This window comes from Gavialis gangeticus, unplaced genomic scaffold, assembly GCF_001723915.1.
Source record: "Gavialis gangeticus isolate Ggan-Ray unplaced genomic scaffold, GavGan_comp1, whole genome shotgun sequence".
Classification (NCBI taxonomy): domain Eukaryota; kingdom Metazoa; phylum Chordata; order Crocodylia; family Gavialidae; genus Gavialis; species Gavialis gangeticus.
In genome coordinates this window covers 10,187,914-10,195,318 of record NW_017728992.1, presented here as the reverse complement: position 1 = coordinate 10,195,318, position 7,405 = coordinate 10,187,914, and positions in this window count along the sequence as shown.

The window sequence follows — 7,405 nt, the reverse complement described above, 5'->3', positions numbered from 1 at the left end:
ACCATCGTGTTCAATGTTCAACATAAGGCAGACAAATCAGATAGCAGGATTGAAGTCTTGGACTTCAAAAATGCAAATTTCAACAAGCTTAGGTCACTAGTAGGGTAAGCACTGCAGGACCAGGAACAAAAAGCAAAAGGTGTGCATGAAGCGTGGTTGTTCCTTAAGGACACTATTCTTGAAGCACAAAAGAAGTCTATTCCCATGCGGAGAAAAGTGACAGAAGGGCTGGGAAGCCCTCTTGTTTAAACAGGGAAATCACGGTCCTCTTAAGAAAGAAGAGGCTTATAAGCAATGGAATCTCGGGGTGGGCCCCAAGGAGGACTATTCCACGACAGCCCACATTTGCAGGGAACAGATAAGACAGGCTAAACAGTGACTGAACTTAGATTAGCAAGGGAATCAAAGACAACAAGAAGTCCTCCTTTAAGTACATAGGGAACAGGAGGAAAACAAATGGGAGTGTGGGGCCATTGCTCAACAATTCAAGAGAGCTGGTTACAAGTACCCAGGAGAAAGCTGAATTCCTGAATGACTACTTTGCCTTGGTCTTTCACCAGACCAAGGGGAAAGCCATGCCAGGTAAAGTAGAGGATGAGCACAGTAGGAATAATCACCTTCCTACTATTGCTGTAGAATTGGTGTATAATCAATTAAAAAAATTAGACATATACAAATCAGTGGGACTGGATGATCTTCATCTGACAGTGCTGAAGGAGCTGGCCAAAGTAATTGCGGAACCCCTGGCAAAACTCTTCCACAACTCATGGCACTCTGGAGAAGTCCCTAAGGACTGGAAGAGGGACAATGTTGTGCCCATCCACAAGAAGGGCAAGAGGGAGGACCTGGGTAACTATAGGCCAGTCAACCTAACTTCCATCCTAGGGAAAATCCTAGAATATTCATCAAGGAGTCTATCTGTGATAAGCTTGCAGAAGGTAAGATTCTGAATGAGAGCCAGCATGGCTTTGTTGCAGGCAGGTCTTGCCTTACCAACTTCATCTCCTCCTATGACCAGGTAACTCGCTACCTGGACACGAGAGAGCTGGTTGACTTTGTATACCTAGACTTCCAAAAGGCCTTTGATCTAGTATTTCACAATGTCCTCATGAGAAAATTGGAGGATTGTGGGCTTAACTCCAAGACAGTCAGGTGGGTGAGAAATTAGCTGCAGGATAGAACCCAGAGAGTCGTAGTGAACGGATCTGTGTCATCCTGGTGATAAGTGGGCAGCAGTGTCCCACAAGGGTCAGTGTGTGGTCCAATACTTTTCAACAGCTTTTTAATGATTTGGATGTGGGGGTGAAGAGCTCACTGGCCAAGTTCATGGAAGATACCAAGATATGGGGGAACGTGATCACATTTGAAGATAGGCTACAGATACAGGTGGACCTAGACAGGCTAGCAAGTTGGGCGGATTGGAATCTGATGAAGTTCAATGTCAAGAAATGTAAAGTGCTCTACCTTGGGATGAGCAACCCCCAACACACCTGCAGGCATGGTGGCACCAAACTGACTAGCACCACAAATGAAAGGGACCTGGGAGTAATAATAGACCACAGTATGAATATGAGCCAGTAGTATGATGCTGTAGCCAGTAGGGCAAATAATACTCTGGCATGCATCAGTTGATGCATCTTCAGCAAAACTAAGGAGGTGATTCTTCTACTCAGCACTGGTGAGACCACAGCTGGAGTACTGTGTCCAGTTCTGGGCACCACACTTTAACAAAGACATGGACAAGCTTGAGAGAGTCTGAAGAAGAGCCTCCCGTATGATCAAAGTCTTAAAAGGCAAGCCATATGAGGAAAGGCTGAGGGATCTGGGACTCTTTAGCCTGAGGAAAAGAAGGCTGAGAGGGGACCTAGTAGCAGCTCACTGCTATACTAGGGGAGTACATCAAGGGCTCGGTGAGCAACTGTTGACCAGGGCACCCAAGGGTGAAAACCAGGAGTAATGGCCACAAACTCCTGGAAGATCAATTCAGGCTCAACATTAGGAAAAACTTCTTCGCAGTCAGAGTATCCAGACTGTGGAATAAGCTCTATCCACAGGTGGTGCGATCACCTACCCCAGAAATCTTCAAGAGGAGACTACACAATCACCTTGTTGGGGTCACCTGACCCACAGTTATCTTTCCTGCTTGGTGCAGGGGGCTGGACCCGATAAACTTCTGAGGTCCCTTCAGGCCTAACAGCCTATGAATCTATGTATCTATATCTGTATATATCTATATAAAAAACACCTTGGTTAGTCTATAAAGTGCAAATTTACCCTGCCTTGTACTTGATTCAGACTAACATGGTCAACTGCACCTCATTTTAATTTCTATCCAGAGCAAAAAAGGAGGCAGTGCTATGAAGTGAGTTTGTTTTTTCATAATGGATTATGCATGCAATAATGCCACAAGCTGCAGAAGTGGGACAGCAACAGGGGAGTCATTGAAAATATTGGATCATGCATTCAACCTCCTACTCCTTTGGCAGTTTGAAGGAGCTATATGGTGATTGGGTCCACCTCTCTTTGTAGACTCTCAGGACTAAGAATGAGGAAAGATGACTGACCCTGTGAGAACATTCCATCAAGGAGGCCCTTCTCCAAAGTGTGTTAATCCAGTTACTAGGCTAAGCAACCTTTTTTATCTGTGATTTCCTTGCTTTTAAGTATTTAACCACATTTAATCCTCTGCTGACAGAATTTTTTGTGTGTTTTTTATGTCTCTTTTCTTGTAAAAAGAAAAAGAGATAAAGCATTGTTTCTCCTCGCTCTCCAGGGGCTCTCAAAGGTCTGCCAGCTTACAGATTTTCACATCAGGTTAAAATTCCATCATCCATAATTCTGTATCTGGGGAAGGCATTTTTCTTTCCTGCACATGCATTTCTAGCCTCCTTCCTCAGCTGCTCTGCAGCTGTTAGCAAGTGTTCTTCCATTCATAGCATCTGACAAAGTAGGCTCTTGCCTACAAAAGCTCCTGTCTCTCTGAACCAGTTAGTCCCTAAAGTGCCTCCCTGCCCTACATTTTACCTGATTTCAGACTAACATGGCTAGCCACCTCTCAGCAAGGGCTCTGTATGCCAGCCTCTGAAAGAAAGCCTGGTTCAAAGCCCGTTGTGCTCAACTGAGTCTTTTATAGAATCATAGAAAAATAGGGCTGGGAGGGACCTCCAGAGGTCATCTAGTCCAACCCCCTGCAGGATAACCTGTATCCAAACTAGACTATACAAACCATAGTGTAAACTCTATATAAACCTACTTTCAACTTTAACACAACACAGACCTAACACCCTAATGTGCCATAGGTAGAGCCGGGAAAACATGGCAGGCAATGTCCTGCTTCTATCAAATGTTATCAATATATGCTCAAGAGATCTGGGTTAGAGGGTCATGCCCCCACTGTAGAGGAAGGAAAAAATCCCCACAGTCCATGCCAATGTGACCATGAGGTAAAATTCCTTCCAGACACCAAATATGGCAATCAGTCTGACCTTGAATGGAGGTGCAAGACCCTCTAGCCAAGAACCTCTGGCTTTGGTCCCAAACAGGAGCACTGGCACACCTGAGTCAAAGTCCCCAGCCTTGGCTGTAGCCAACACCCAATGCATCTGGGAAGATTTTAAAACACTCTAATGCATGTAGCTGAAAAGGGAGGGAGGGGTGGGAGCAACCAGCAAAGCCAAGAAGCATGGGCAATACCCACAGTAGAACATAGGCATAGCTATGCCTAGATCATCCCCAACCAGTGGCTATCCAAAGTCTTCTTGAATACCTCCAATGATGGAGAGTCCTCAGTTTCCCTAGATGGTGTATTCTACTGTCTCACTGTTCTAACAGTAAAGATGTTTTTCCTGATATCCAGTCTACACTTACTTTGCCACAACTTCAAGCCATTGGTCCATGTCCTCTCCGCAGCAAAAGAAAAAAGGTGCTTTCCCTTTTCTTTACGTCAGTCCTTCAAGTATTTGAAGACTGTTGTCCTGCCCCCTCTTAAGCTCCTTTTCTGCAAGCTGAACATGCCTACCTCCTTCAGTCTCTCCTCATATGACTTGCCTTCCAAGCCTTTGATCATCTTAATTGCCTGTCTCTGGACCTTCCCTAACTTCTCCATGTCTTTTTAAAAATGTGGATCCCAGGCTGCACACAATACTCCAAATGAGGCCTAACCAGGGCCAAGTAGAGAGGCACTATCACCTCCCGTGACCTGCACCTAATTCTTCTACTGATGCATCCCAAAACTGCATTTGCCTTTTGTTAGTGATGTTGGTAGAGTGAATCCTTTCCCGTGTTCAAGGTCTGTGGAATCCCTTTCCACAGTATCTCTGACTGGACATAGTATTGTCCACTTCAGCTGCACCCCTGTATTTGACTCAGTGCAAGTAGCCTTGTGTTACTGAGTAGAATTCCCATGACCACAGCTGTATTAGTTAACTTCACCCCTCCCTTGGTTGTGCACATTGCAAGCTTAAGGAAAAAAATGTACGAGACCTGCTCATGAATGGGCTTATCACTCAGTCAAAGCTCATGTAATGTGCTACAGAACAAAGCAGAAAACTGCTCTCAGAGGTGGGTTATTTCCACGTCAAATGTCACCTTGTAGTTTCCCTCCATCTTGCCCCCAGAGCTGTGAAAGAAATAATCAGAAAAAATATTCACATTCTTGAATTTAAAAGCATGTGTTCCCCCCACCCCACCTTCCTCCCTGCCTATGCTGAGAAACAAGAGTTGTATCTCAGCCTTCCAAAAATATTCACTTTTACCCAGACACCAAGCATGGAAAATGTTAAACTGAATGGTGAAAGTCTAAAAGTTATGAACAACTGAAGAGAGTGGGTTAGAATGGAAACTGTTATGCAACTTCATCTGTGGTTACTGGGGATGCCTTTCTGGTAATGTGAGTATTCATTAATTAGAATTCACAATAATGCTACGCGCATGGGTGATATTGGTGCCTGCAACTAGGCATTTCTTTGACCTAAAGGAAATCACAGGATCTTGCTGAATATGATGGGTAGGCTGGCCTCCAGCTAGCCAAATTAATTTAGGGATCAATTAAATGCCCCTTTGTTTAATAATACCAGTAACAATAAGAGACCCTGGTATAGGGCTCTGGCAGTATTCAAGATCCGAGCAACGACCCAAACAGCAAGGTTAAGAGGTTTCCCAAGAACTGACTGATACTTCCGTGTGGGGCATTCTTTGGATGGCTTTGTGCATGTCTTTGTGAGTCAGAGTTAGGAAGTGAGAAAAGTGATAGTTGGAGGGTCCTGGGTGTGCGCAAACAGGAGAGCAACCTTCTGTATTTGAACAGTACTGCTTGAAGAGGTGGTGTTGGAACAGTGAACAAATGAGCCATCTCCTTCCGCTTCTAGAGAAATAAGATTTTGTGGTGTACATTCTTTGTAAAAGAGGATGGAGTAAAAGAAAAAGCTAACGTGTATACTTTATTTCTGCTGCTACCAGAAACAACCCTGGCATGCTCTTTTGTGTGTGTGAATATAAAATGCATTCCTTGTACACTGTGATGTCTTTCTGTATGGGGCAGCTGCTGGCCTGTAGCAGGAACAGACCCCTTGTCCTTTTTGCCCCCTATAGAATACCACAGGCTAAAGCAGGTTGCACATTCACTACATGTAGTTTGCAGTGCCACAAACAGGTTTGAGGCACTGCAAATTGCATGTGCACAGTCATCTGGATGCACTCATTTTTTAAACAGGGGTGTCAGCCCTGCAGACAAGATGAGTTATGTGGGGCCAGTCCATGAAACAAATCTGGAGCACAGAGCTGTGTCATCTGCCTCACTGAGATCCCCACCAGGCCAGAAATGTGGCAGCTGGACAAGTGACAGCAACACTCATGATTTCAAAGAAGCTTCCAGTCTGGCCCCTGTCTTATTATGAAAGGTGAAGGCCCTAATTACCCAGTGCTTCTCACCTTATGGCATCATTCACATTTGTGGAAAGCAGAGCGTGAGCTGGTAATTGCCTAAATGCACTTAGCTGTTCTTTGCCCAGGTGGAAAGGCAGTGGAAAATCAAGTCTAAAGAAGTTACTTTCCCTTTAGAAAGCACTGGCAAAAATATTCAGTGTTGGCAACAGGTAAATTCTTGGCATTTTTTAAATACCAGGTTGCTTAAAACAGAGCTACTCAACCTCCATGGGTCAGATGTGGCCTGTAGCACTGTATTGTCCAGTCCACGGGACTCCCCACAGGTCTGGAAATTTCGCAGTGACACTGCTCCTCTGCTGCCAAATCTCCGGACCATGGGGAGCCCTGATCTCTGCATGCTGGAACTGGTGCCCAATCCCAGCACACCAGGCCAGATGGGGGCAGCACTGGGCCCCAAGGCCCAAATGCAGTGCACAGAGGGCAGGAAGGAGTGGTGCTGGGGCCCTAGGACCTAATACCAGGGCACAGGGGGTGCAGGCAGTGCTGAGCCATCAGGATCCAATCCCAGTGTGTGGGGAAGGGGGAAGGTGGTGTTGGGCCCCATGGCCCAATCTGGCCCTTAGGGCCAAAAGGTTAAGCACTGCTGGCTTAAAAGTAATAGCTGATATTTGGTAACAGTTTAGGAAAGGGCCAAATCCTAAAGCTTCCCATTAGGGAAATATGCCGCTTGTGTTTTTTTTTCAATTTTCAGTTGTCAAGTTGGTAATATTTTTGTAGGTTGGTAACTGTTGTGTAGCTGAAAGAAACTAGAGTTATTTATTCAGGAAAAGAGTCTGAGAGAGGATTTGATAAGTCTTTAAATATCTTCAGATACCTGAAGGGCAATTATAAAGAAGACGAGGATGGGTTTTTCTCTGTGTCCTTAGGGGACAGGACTAGAACCAATGGCCTCAAGCTGCAGCAGGGAAAATTTAGGTTGGAAATTAGGAGGAAATTTCTGACTGTGAGGGCAGTCATGCATTGGAACAGGCTATCTGGAGAGGTTTTGGAATATTCCTCCTTGGAGATTTTCAAGAGCAGGTTGGCCAGACACTTGACTGGGATGGTTTAGTCAAGCACAATCCTATCTTGAGCAGGGAACTGGACTAAATGACCAGTCCTACTTTCTTATAATCCAGTGTTTTGTTGTATTTAAGATACTTGTTATGGACTTTGTCATCTTTGGAGTTAGATGTAGTGTTCAGGTAAGAAACCTCCTTTGTTTCATGCTGGAGTTTTCTTCCCTCGTTGTTTATGCTGTGGCAATGCCCACAAATCCCAGTTGTGGCTCAGTGCCTCATTCTGTGAAGCTCCCTGCAAATTCCAAAAAAGCAAGACAATGCCCTAAAGAGCTTTCAGTCTGAGGTCTGAACCCTCCAGAGAATTGTGCGTGTCTAAAAACCACTCTAATGTGAATTGTCTTGTTGTTCACAAGGATACCACTTACCACAGCGAAGTTGAGCATGTGCTTATTGGTTAGGGC